Here is a 13263-nt window from a genome sequence, read left to right as displayed (position 1 = left end):
TAATCAATTTATGTTTCTTCTGACACATATAGAAGTGTCAAAGAAGACTACAGGGTCCTTTTGGTTACCTGGTCTTCTTAGTGTGCGGTCTTTCTTGATTAGCAGGCGAAAAAATGTCCACATAAGTTGGACGTTATTTTCTTACGAGGAAGAATCTTCCTGCAGAATCTGCAAACAGATAAATGTTTTATTTGCAAGAAAGTTTACTACAGCCTTCAGGTTAGAAAACGCAATGCATTCTGGTGGTCGTAGTTCCTTTGAGGGGTCATATGGTTTAAAGAGGTGTGGTATCCTTTCAATAGTGATATGTACTAGTTTATATAGATTTCTAAACATTGTGGCGAAACCTTAGTGGCATCTCCCTTGTGCATGGACTCTTAGAAAAGGTTGCGTGTTATCAGCTTACCATTAGGTTTAGTCAAAGAGCTCTCTCCGTGGTTTCCATGGAAAACAGAAATCCCTTTATAACTAATGGACGTACGCCTTGTGGTTTGTTTTCAGAAACCATCTTTAGAAGCCTCAATACAGAAGCTAGAAAATTATTAGCACATCCGCAAAACCCTGCGGCAAGGAAAACCACGGAGAGAGCTCTTTGACTAAACCTAATGGTAAGCTGATAACACGCAATCTTTTCTAAGAGTCCATGCACAAGGGAGATGCCATAAGGTTTCGCCACAATGTTTAGAAATCTATATAAACTAGTACCTATCACTATGGAAAGGATACCACACCTCTTTAAACCATATGACCCCTCAAAGGAACTACGACCACCAGAATGCATTGCGTTTTCTAACCTGAAGGCTGTAGTAAACTTTCTTGCAAATAAAACATTTATCTGTTTGCAGATTCTGTAGGAAGATTCTTCCTCGTAAGAAAATAACGCCCAATTTATGTGGACATTTTTTTGCCTGCTAATCAAGAAAGCCCGCACACTAAGAAGACCAGGTAACCAAAAGGATGCTGTAGTCTTCTTTGACACTTCTAAATGTGTCGGAAGAAACATAAATTGATTCTTTTTTACCGTTTCTTTATCAACAGTTACTATCATCTTTAAGAGAAGGCCAGAGGATTCCTAACTTGGCCGAAGCCCATTTTCAACCACTCATATTGACCACTCCTGAAGAAAGTCCCAAGACCCACATAGAGGACTGAAACATGTCGAGAATTTTTTGTCAGTCTAATTAATGAAACTGTCTGAGTGAATTGAAAATTCCAGTGAAGGGATGTTCTAATTCTAATAATTGAATAGAATTAGAATAGAAGAATAGAAAAGATAACGATGAATTATAATCGTAACTCTGATTTAGAAGAACTACACAACAGAGATTTAATTAGAGATTAGTAACGTCAGTATCTCTAAGATTTTTTAGAATTGATTGTTCCTGATGTTTGTCTTTGTTAATACAATACACATGTATCTTTTTAGAGGGTTTAATCATGTATTTTAGACAATTTTGCAATTTCTATTAAAATTTGTACTTTTTGAACTAATTGATGGCATTCAGATGAATGGATAACTCTTGATAAAGGACCAAGTCCTATCTTTTCGAGTCTTGTGTAGTCTTAAGTCCCAAAAACAAGATAGGACTCCACATTCGTGGAATTTGGGCTCTCTCCATTGTATTCCCTATTTCAAATACTGACTACAAAAGCAGAACCACATGCCAAAACATGGCTTATGCAATTTTCTAGAGCCGTTTTGAGCTTCAGTGGTTGACTTTGCAACACAAACATTAAGGGGCCGAATCATGGAACAAATGTGCGCCGAAAATCTTGGCGCAAGCTGGCGCAAGCGTGAAAAAGCAAGCATACGCGTGCCATTCATGGAAGCCCTACATGTGTTCACACCTGGATGTGCGCCAAATCTGAGCGTGTCACGCACGGCCGCACATGTCACAGCAACATCCTGAACGCTGTGCGCGACGTGCACAGCGAAAGCACACAACGTTGGCACACACACCAAAAAGGGGGCAGAACACGCGGAATGGGGAACAACGTGTGAAAAAGAAGGTGTAACTGGGGAAGAACGCCCACATGCACGCGAACAACACGTATTCATGGAATCAAATATGGGAAACCCACGCACGCTAAAAGACGCGCACAGGCGTCAACACATCCACCACACGAAGGCAGGCGGAAGCATCCCCGCGTGCAGTATAAAAGTGCGCGCAAACAACAAACACGTATAGATAGCTACGATGAATGCCCCATTTGTCTCAGCACTGATCGTGGGACCCCGCAGAACGAGGAGAATAGCCAGGCCATGCATTTTTTCCCCTGGACAAGCCTTTTTGGGATGCCTGACGACCAGGTCTATGGCAGGTGTAGGTTTCCACCTCGTATCATCGTAGACCTGGTCAGGGAGTTGGAAGATGACCTTACATCACCCACCCTGTGCTCCCACGCATTGAGCCCCTTGGAGAAGGTGCTCAATGTCCTGCATTTTATGGCCACTGGGTCATTTCAGCGGACATCTGCCATAGTGGGGGGGGGGGTCTCACAGGCCACGCAGTCACGCTGCCTAACCCAGGTGTTGGCAATAACGACTGTGCGCCCCTCAGTCCGCAGGCACATATACATGCCCAGAACACCCGCAGAAAGGCAGGCCGTGGTCCAGGAATTTTACAGGGTGGCACACTTCCCCAAAGTGCTCAGTGCCATAGATTGCACCCATGTGGCCCCATGTCCACCTAGGGCCACTGAGCACATCTATCGAAACCGCAAGCACTGGCATTCCATCAATGTGCAGGTTGTATGTGATGCCAGGTGAATTATCACCTCTGTCTATGCAAACTACCCTGGGTCCACCCATGACAGTTTCATATACAGAATGTCCGCCCTGAGCCAGGCCCTGGAAGCTGGGAAGCATGGCGACACATGGCTCCTAGCTGAGTACAAATGCCTGTGCACGTGCATGCATGTCACACACAGACAAATACACAAACCCAACTAATCACAACCATTATAACCTCCCCAGGGGACAGTGCCTACCATCTGAGAAACCACATGATGACGCCAATCCGTAACCCCACCACACCACCCCAGGTAAGATACAACGCTGCCCATATTGCAACCAGGGGAATAATGGAGCGCACATTCGAAGTGCTCAAGTCTCGCTTCCGCTCCCTTGACCGCTCTGGCGGCCAGCTACTATATGCACCCCCAGTAGTGTGCAGGATCATTGTGGCAGCATGTGTCCTGCAGAATGTTGCAACACGGCGGGACGTACCGGTGGACATGGTGGTGCCCCCACATCCCCAACCACAGGCACAGGCGCTGCCCATGGGAGGGGAAAGGGCACATGGGGAGGCAGCCCGGACCCAGCTTGTGGCCACATTTTTCACCTAAACTCCCACCCCTGCAGAGTGCACACAGTCCTGGCACATACCAGGTGACAATCGATGATGACAAAGAGACAGTCAACTGTCACACCTTACCACCCTGAGAATGTTGCCACAGAAGTGCTACATTGTGTGTATCCCTAGCTAACATAACCAATCCTGTGTGACCAAAAGGAACAAATGCAAGGTGTGTATCACACCACCCCCTGAAAAACAGGCCATGACAATCACTGGTATGTCACCCAAACCCTCCCAACCCACATCACCCTTGTCTGCCACAGCATGACATGACATGACATGCAACAGCAAAAGCCCAGCACATGACCAATTGCATAAGAAGTGACATGGGATAAATGGAAAGTGGCCCAAGACAATCACGCCTGACATGGAATCAGATGAAATGACTGACCGACAATCTCCCACACATACCACGTCATACACAAATGCTTGCCACCAGTGGTAGCATCAACAAAAGACAGAATGTCTGTTCACATGCACATTGGCCAAGCCAAATTTGCTACTCCCTAAACTGTGTGCTGTGTGTGTCTCCTGCAACACACTGCTCAGCACACAGCACAGTGAGCAGCCATTGTGTTGGGGATACACCTTGAGCATCACATAAAAAGGACAAACAAAAAAATAACCTATTGACGCATGTACACAATCCCCAAATGGCAATTGATCATGTGCTGCAGGGACACAGCGTGCCAGAGAAGGCAATCTGTGTGCACCTGTGGGCATGGAAGGGTGGTTGTACGTGTGGTGGAGCATTGTGTAACTGTGTGTGTCAGTAGGGACATGCACTCAATATATGCATGTGAAATCAAGTGACCCTCAGTGTCCTGTACACATCGCATGCGAACATTGCCCATATGTACACCCCAGCATGTCAAACCACAACAATCCCCTGACACCTGAAAAGTAAAAACAACACAGAAACAGCCATTGACCAGCAGAACACATCATGTACATAATACCCCACAATGACAATGTTAGAGAGTGCCCAAACACTGTAGCCCAAGCTTACTGTCCAACAACAAAAGGCCCCCCTCATTTACACATCACCATGACCTTCTGAACAACTGTGTCTGGGGTATGTAGCCTTCTTCCTTCTAGTCTACCTGGCTACAGGATCCCCCTAACCCTTGGTATCCATGTTCCACCATGCGTGTAAATAGGGTCCAGCTCCCTCAGAGGCCATCTTGACTGGTAAAAATACCAAATCGCAGAGAACTCTAAGGAGCCTAACCCCCAAACCAGGGAAAACGCCTGTAGCCACCAAAAAACCCTGGAGAGTCTCCAGTGGATGACTTGAAGTTGCTGAAAATGTCCAAGAACATGTCCAAGCAGAATGATAGAACAACCAAGGTAGCACAGTTCAACAATGGTTCAACAGGATGGGTACCATTTTCAGTACACAATATACAATGAGGATGCAACAACTGATGGGTAGTGTCACAGCTCGGGTCTCCAGGCGCAGGAGTGGCACGAACCAACCACCCCCCCTGTGGTCTGGGCACCTGCAAGGTCAAACTTACACAGGCCTCTGAGACCCCGGTGGGGAAAGAGGGTCAGGGATCCGTTGCTTGGATAGGCATTGGTATTCAGGATAACTGGAAAGAGGGGCAGGGGAGGGGAGTTGGATTGGCAAGGGAAAGTAGGCAAAATACAAAATACAACTATTGACAATAACACATACTCAATCAGAGAAACCATGTTCTTCATGCACATTGTACAAAATGAGTCAAATGCAAGCCAAAGAGAGACTTATCTCTGGGGTGAGTGCTGGCCTCCTGCCTGTGCACTCTCAGGTCTGGAAACAGGAGCAGTTCAATGCTGCAAAGAGAGCGTGAGTTACTAATCTGTGTGTGTTTTCAACACACACACAACACCATTCATGCCTCAAACTAAGTGACTTCTACACAAACAAACACTCTTGTCTGCTGCTTTGTTCGTATATGTTAGCTTGCCCCCGTGACGGTTCATACACTGTCAATGCAGTAAGGCAGGTGCACGTGGCCGCGCGGTAAATGGAAGACCAATGTGTCAATAATCACGCATTATAGAATGGTCCCTGGGTGAGCTGCAAGACGCGTTTGGCGAGGAGCGACTTCCGTACAAGTCGTGTTCTGCCAGCTGCGAATTTCAATAGGTAGTGCACGTGGCAATTTGCATATGCAAATGATATGCACAGCACTCGAGTCTGTGCGTCGCTGGGTGCCCCTGTGAGCTGTATACGTTTCTGGCTAGGAACGCTACTGCACTGACAACTCAGCTCATATGGAGAAGGGGGGGCTCGAGGATATGTGCGACGCCCCCTGCATGTGCCCCTGACAACTTGTAAAGCTACTTGGCATTTGTACCTCAACGCATCTTAGCTGTAATGTGCGCTTCGTCCCCAATGCCTGGCCAAGCTCCCCAGCACTGGCGCTACTTAGCATGCATGTGCAAGGGGCCTGGAGGAAGTTCGGCTGAGGTGTGGCCCCTCATGCTGCTCACCTTGCCTGGAGCTCTGGAAACACGTCTGCTTCTGTTGGACGTCTGAGCACAAGCCCTGTGCTTCTTCTTGCACATGCATGGGCACGTGTACACCACCCAACGTGGCCAGTTTTCTGTAGTTCTTGGCCCCGTGTTTGCTGGGAAAGAAGTCTGGACGTTCATTTTCCTGCAGAAAGGGCATAAAAGCTATTAACAAGACGGAGAAGCTCCCTGTGTGTGTGTCTTCATGCTGGTTGTCACTGGGCCATGTTTGAGACGTACATCTGACCTCCTCCCACCATCAGTGTGGCTTTGACAGCCAAATGGTGCAGGCTACTGTCTACAGCATGAAGTGCATTAAGCACATAAACAGGCAAGAAAAGAACACACAACACAATCAACATCAATGAATGGACATATCAAATATGTACTCCCCAAAATTGATTGCAGACATGCCGTGGCGAAAAACGACATTATCCCCACTAGTGGTGTCAACACAAGTAGTACAGCAGCAGAAAGGCCACAGATATGACGAAAGTCCAATGCCCTTGTGTACATGTTTGTAACACCGAACCATCCTTACAAGCCCATGGATAGGGGAAGAAGGAGTGGCATATGTGAGTCAGGACCCCAAGCCGCAAACACATACACGAGACAAGCTTGAAGGGCCCAGCTGGAACAGACAGTGGATGCTTTCAAAAGCCACAAAGCACCACACCGTCACATGAATGCACAATAGACAATCAATTTTAAACTATATTAACTAATTAAATTAACTATAGAACACCATTTTAACTAATTAAACTAACTATAAAAAAACATATTAACTAATTAAGCTAACTATAAAAATCAAACATGGCCCCGGGAGGGGAGGGGGGTGAAGGCACCCAGGAGGGAGGAGGTACAGCTTGCACCTCAACACCCACATGCAATGATGTTGAGATAAAATAAAAACTCCATGGGCTCAACGCCTGCACAGCCCGACCTGTGTGGGAGATAAGTCGTCGTCCTCCTCACCCTCTGGCTGAAATGGTAGACGTGGCACAGTACCCTGACCACACCTATGCGCAGCTTGCCCCTCGTTGGCAGCAAGTCTGCGGGACGGGTCAGTCTGGTTCTGTGCGGCGATGACACATAGGTCAGCATGCAGAACCTTGCGTGATACGCATGCTTCCTCTTGCAAGGTAATACGTTTAACATAGAGTTCTTCCTGCATGGCCTGGCTGGACAACTGGTACACCTCCCGGCAAGCACGTAGCTCAGCCGAGATGGTATTCTCAAGCTGCTCCAACCTCTCCTCTGACCGCTGCCTCTGGGACATCAAGAGCACACCCAGAGTAGATCTGAGGGATTCATAGTCAACCCTCATGGCCTCCATGTGTGCCTCTGCGTGAGCAGCAATTTCTTGATGGAAAGACACCATTTCAGCTCGGCGTGCCCTGTCTGAGGCCGCCATACCCAGCCTGAGCGAGCGGGCCATGGACTGTGCCGCCCGCTGCTGGAGATCCACCTGCCTAGCAGGGGGAGCACAGATTGGGCCATTCGTTCATGCTCTCAGCGATGTTATCAATTGCTGCCCCCCTGGTGTTTGGAATTGGTAACCATGGCTTGCTCCCACTCAGTATACCCCAGTGGTGCGCGGCCACCATGTTGCTGGGCTTGACACCTGCGGGGCCCAAGGAGCCGCCGTCCTTGTTGGGTTGGCACCACCCGCGGCTGCAGGACTACATTCCTCCATTGACGTGATGCCCCAGGCACATCAGCAACTGGTGTGGAGCGTGACCCTGCGTCCCGATCCACCACAGGCGGAGGTCCCACCACCGTCTGGCCCCTCACTGCAGGTGTCGTGGACAGAGGAGCGTCCACATCACAATCACTCACCGTTGACGAATGGACCCGACGCACATCCAACTCGACATTGTCGTCAGAGTGATGATCCGGCCTAGACTCATTGCCAGCCCTAGACACAGTGGCCTGGAACACAAGTGGGTTCTCATGGTCTACCACCCCACGACCCCCACTTGTGCTGGGTTGCTGGTGTGATAGCAACATTGTGCCTGGCATGACAACACCATCATCTGGCTCCATTGCGTCATCATCTGAAAAGTGGAAAAAAACAAACATGAGTACACATGTCAGAAGCACATAACACCCTCACACATATACATCACATTGACAGCCAACACATGAAGCATACATGTCACACACAAATGAGAACCTGGCATGCATCCAGTGGCCTTGATATGCAAACACATCCCAAAAACAGAAATGGATGTGTCTAAACAGCAAAGCCTACACAAGTACAAAATGTAGTATATGAACTCCATCAGACACCACCTCTATCAGGCACATGTCACAGGCAAGAAAGACAGATGGCAACAAAGAGATGGAACATACCATAAGCATGTCTGAACTGCAAATTGACCACTGCTGCAAGTGAATCCAAACACACAATGACACACGTAATATGCCTGTAGACATGCATCACTAAAGCATCATCAGCAATATAGCTCTGTCTATCTGCAGCTCGGCCCGTACGGGTGGCATGGGCAATGTAGATATAGTGAATGTCCCAAGCAAAGCAAGGACCTGCAACCAGGCATGAGGGACCATAACGCCCAGTATGGTCCGAGCTGCAGTACATGATGCCTCCACAACACCCCTCAGGGCCTGATTGAGCACATTGGGCTATGAATTTGCCATAATCCTTGTGTAAAATCTCCACGGCCAGGCCCCACCATATTAGCTAGGTGGGCCTGGGCGAACACATACTACCCAACAGTGCACGTTCAGGATCATGCCAGTTCAACATAACGTGTGCAATGCAGAAATCTCACATGCATTAACGTCAATCAACTACATATTAGTCAACAAAAAAGCTGCGGAAGACACATGTGTAAATGAACACTTTCACAAACACATAAGTGAGTAGTCGCAATGTTGCACTACACAATGTTGAAGCTGCTTGCATATGTACATGTGAAAGCTTTCAAAAACACCCCTTTCCCCATACACCTGTATTGTGAACATGAACAGCATCCAATACAGCAAAGCAAGCAGCTAGAACACTACTTGCTTTGATGTATGTGAAAGTGTACACATACACACGTAAAGGCAGCTACACAGTCATTACAACCCAATTGGCAGGCTAAATTCAATCTGTGCCCTATGCCAGTTGGTATAGGTCACAGATTGACCAATCAACTTTGCTAAACAACCACTAGGGAGTTCCAATACTGAGTAAATGTGTCACAAGATGCACCTGTGCCCATGGCATTCATGACAGAGAAGGGATGAAAATCTGACCATTCATGCCAGGTGACATTGCAGCAGTGAGTAGGCATTTAGAACGGTGTAACACGGCTCAGAAGTGCAGAACATGTTTACGTTACCCACTATCTACATGAATTAGTACATTATCATGTCTATCAATAAACATGAAGGCGGTGTAAGGGCAAGTTCAGGCATCACGTGCAATGTGCATGCAATGGGTTGCATGCCTACAAGCAAACCCGCCCCCACACTAAGTGAAAATGCAGGGAGCCATTGCATGGCGGCGAAAGGGTGAAAAGAGACCTGTGTATTGGCAGACAGTGTTGACTAGCGTCAATTGCATCATCTGAGTCAACTGACAACACAGCAGATGATAATGGGACAGTAAGCAGGACACATGATGAACCCTCAGTAGTACACCCGTGTGTGCAGAAGCCACTACACCAGTTGAACAGAGTCAGTGGGCCTGAAACAGGGGGAGGCCTGTGCCCCACACAGACTGTAAGACCCTAAACATGTGTGTGATGCAGGACTGAGCCTGGAATGGATGATCAAATGCCATGGAATGGATGAGTGGGCATGGAATGGATGATCAAATGCCATGAAATGTAGGTCATCCTGGACACGTACTACAATGATCATCCAGTCAAGGACACATAGGGGCATGCACAGAATGCACATGGAGCATGAATGGGCACTCATGTCCCTGTTGAGCATCTGCCATCTGCACAGTCCAAGTGAGACACCCTGCATCAAGGACAAAGGATGTACCCCACTGTATGCGTCTGTCAGGTTGGCTGGAGGAAGTGTGCATGTACACAGGAGCCTTGAACAGGCCATTGCAGTAGTCCAACATGATACACACCAGTGCCATGTGAAATTGAGGTGCAGGGGGGTCGAGGGGCAAGGGAGCATGCCTACGTGGAGTAGCCGCATGCAGGCAGAACACACATGCACGTCAGACATAGTCCCAGTGCTGAGAGGAAAGACACCCCAGGCTATATGCAGAAGGGCCAGTGAGCTGGAACATGGACTGGAGGGGCAGCCGGGTGACTAGCATGTGAGTAGGGTGCAAGTGTGGTGATGAGGAGAGTCCCCGCCTGCTCTACATGTCCATCATGCTGCACAGCAGCCATGCCTCAGTGAATCATTGCATGACTCGTACATGAGAACCATGTACACATGACATGTAGTGGCAGTGAAGCACAACACATCACACAAGCAAAACACACATGGTCTGGACAAACACGTGACAACACTCGATGGACGGGGCATCTAAGTCCTGCATCACTCCCACTCCTTCGACCAATCCTGCCGGTATGAACTCCGCAACGACTGACTCGTGCGAAGTGAGATCTTCCTCCTGAGCTGGTTACCCACCACCAGTCAACCCAGTCACGGCATAATTGGAGGCACGCTTCGCCTTAGTACTGCGTCGGAGGTCATCCCAACGCTTTTTGTACTCTTAAGCTGTGTGTACCTCATGTCCGAATGCACTCACACAATCCGCAACTTGCTTCCAGTGCGACATACGATGGGCAGCTGTAGTGTGACAATTCGGCCCCACTAGCATATCACGGTTGTGGTCCCGCACGTAGTCCACAAGGAAGTCCAGTTCCTGCACGCAGAAAGGCTTCTTCCTCAACGTGCCAGACGCCAGAGCTGTGTCTGGGGTCCCAGCCTCTACTGCAGGTGCAACCTTCCTCCTCTTGGACATTGGTCCGGACCCTGACTGGCAAATGTTGGCTTGATCAGCGTGGGAAGTGGCGCTGGTGGATTGAACTAAGGGAGTGGCAGGTGGAACAAGGATGGAAGCCCTGACTTGCATAGGTTGCTGCTGGGTGCCCCTGACTTGACCCTGCGCAGCAACATCTGCTGTGCTAAGGTCACTGACCGGGACTGTTCTGGATGGTAGAATCACAGCAGGGGTGGTGCTGGCTGCATCTGCCCATGCACTTTCCAACACCCATCTGCTCGGGGCAGCAGATGACAATACTGCCCCAGGGACATGTGCCTCGGCCAGGGCAGCCCTGCGTGCACTTACCCTGTGCCTCCTGAACTCCTGGAAATCAACCAGGGACTCTTCCGGTGCCAACGCAGCATGCGTTGGCCCACCCTGAGCCTGGGTGGTGGTGTCCACAGCTGCACCTGCAGCTACCACTACCCTTTGGCCCGTGGCAGTCGATGAAACGGACTGCCGGGTCATATGGGTGCCAGTGCCAGATGCAAGAGCTGCATCTCCCATAACCACAGGGGGTGGTGGCATGACTGCACCAACATGTGGCACAACATCATGCCAAACTGGTGCACCCCTGCCTCTTCCCCCTCTGCGCCACCCTGGACACCCTCGAGTCCCCCTACTCCCTTGTCATCCCGGCCACATCCCTGACCATGCCGGCCACGTGGAGTACGCCCAGCTGAGATGCCCCTCACCTTTCATGGCCTCCCAGCCATGGCACAGATGGAGTAGTGCCGGCACAGATGGAGTAGTGCCAATGGGAGGTGTACAAAGCAATTGTCCTGGGGAATTGGGGTGAAGGGGGTGGGATACAAGATGTTAACAGCACCCCTGTGCACCTGCAAGGCTGTATATGACCCCAGTGATAAAGTGGCGGGTCACGCAATGCTCAGGCACCCCAAAACTGCAGTAAAACCGTGCACGCAACCCCCGGTAGCTCACATGTGTGGAATTGACCTCCTGCAGTACGCGGTGGCAACCAGCAACACGAAAAACACGTACACGTGGGACACGCAGGCTACTATGACCTCGAAAATGGGTACGCGATACACAGGGGCACCCGCAGTGGGAAAAATAGCGTGCGCGACTCACTGTGAGACTAGCGTGATAATGAAAAACACGCATAGCCAATACCCCCGCCAAAAGAAGAGATACGTCCTTGATCCACTGTGAAGTTGTGATGGCGTGCGAAACAACATGAAGTAGCAACACACACGTCTGTCTCCACGAAAGGCACGTACAGAGAACTGCTGGCCCCGCTCACCATTAACCCGTGCTGAGGGATACGCCTGCCCAAGTCACTTCACCTACGCACTTAGGCCCTTTCCTCGAATTACACGCATTAACACGCGGACGTGTTGTTTTTTCACATGCTGATTCACTATGCACCCGTCATGAGGGAAAGCCTGCGTGTGTTACATCACAGACGTGCTTACGCGCTAAGGGCCTTTCCTGGAATTACATGCTGACGTGCTATTTTTTCATGTGGCAATTCACTCTGTATCAAGCTGGCCACACGACAACACATGGAAGACCACGCTCCTGCCCAGAAGGCCATTTTTCTGCCCCCCAGAACCCCGAGCACGCTCCCACCTGCCCGCTGCTGCTGCCTGCCTGTTGGCCACGTGCCCTGCTATTTGGTGCCTTCACGTCAGCCATCTGCAGGGTCCAGTTGCTGTGACCACCCCTGCTGCAGCAGAAGACTCCTGACTGGAGTTCCATCGATCCACAGCCCAGCACCAGGACCTAGTTGCCCACCCACACCTGCCTTGGGGGTTGCCATGTCGGGGCAAACACCATCGGAGACCAGTGGAACCACCAGCCAGAGAGGCAGAGGGCTACCCTCTTCAGTGCCGCAGAAGTTGGTATTCTGGTGGAGCAAGTCCTGGTGCATTATGATGCCCTCTTTGGAAGTTCATGCGCCGACAATGAAGGACGGAAGAGGATCTGGAAGGACATTGTGGCTGCCATCAATGTGGAGGGGGTGGCAGCCCGCGACATGCAACACTTCCGGAAGCGCTGGGAGGAATTCAGGTTCAGGACCCTCAGCAAGGCCCGGCGCCTCTTGGAGGCAGCGCATGCAGAGGGATGCCAGGTCCTGTTTACCAACATCCAGATGAGGGTCCTGGAATGCATACACCCAGCGCTCCACCTCCAGGTCCTTCAGAGGCAGACCCGTCCGGAGTCGAGCGGTAAGTGTCCATGCATACTGATTGGACACAGTGCATGTTGAGGTGTGCCAGGAGTGTGCAGGTTGGACATATGTCTTGAAAGGCCCATGTATGGATGTGTATGTACAGGGACATGAGCCTGCCGCATGTGAGTCCAGTCATGTGTGAGGCACATCAATGGTGTATGTGTTCAAATGCATGATGCCCAAATGCATGTGTGAGTGCACACATGTTTACATTTCTGTGTATGTACTGTGGCATG

This window comes from Ambystoma mexicanum, chromosome 7q (genome assembly GCF_040938575.1).
Source record: "Ambystoma mexicanum isolate Mex_15411 chromosome 7q, UKY_AmexF1_1, whole genome shotgun sequence".
NCBI classification, from domain to species: Eukaryota; Metazoa; Chordata; class Amphibia; order Caudata; family Ambystomatidae; genus Ambystoma; species Ambystoma mexicanum.
This window is presented reverse-complemented; position numbering follows the sequence as displayed.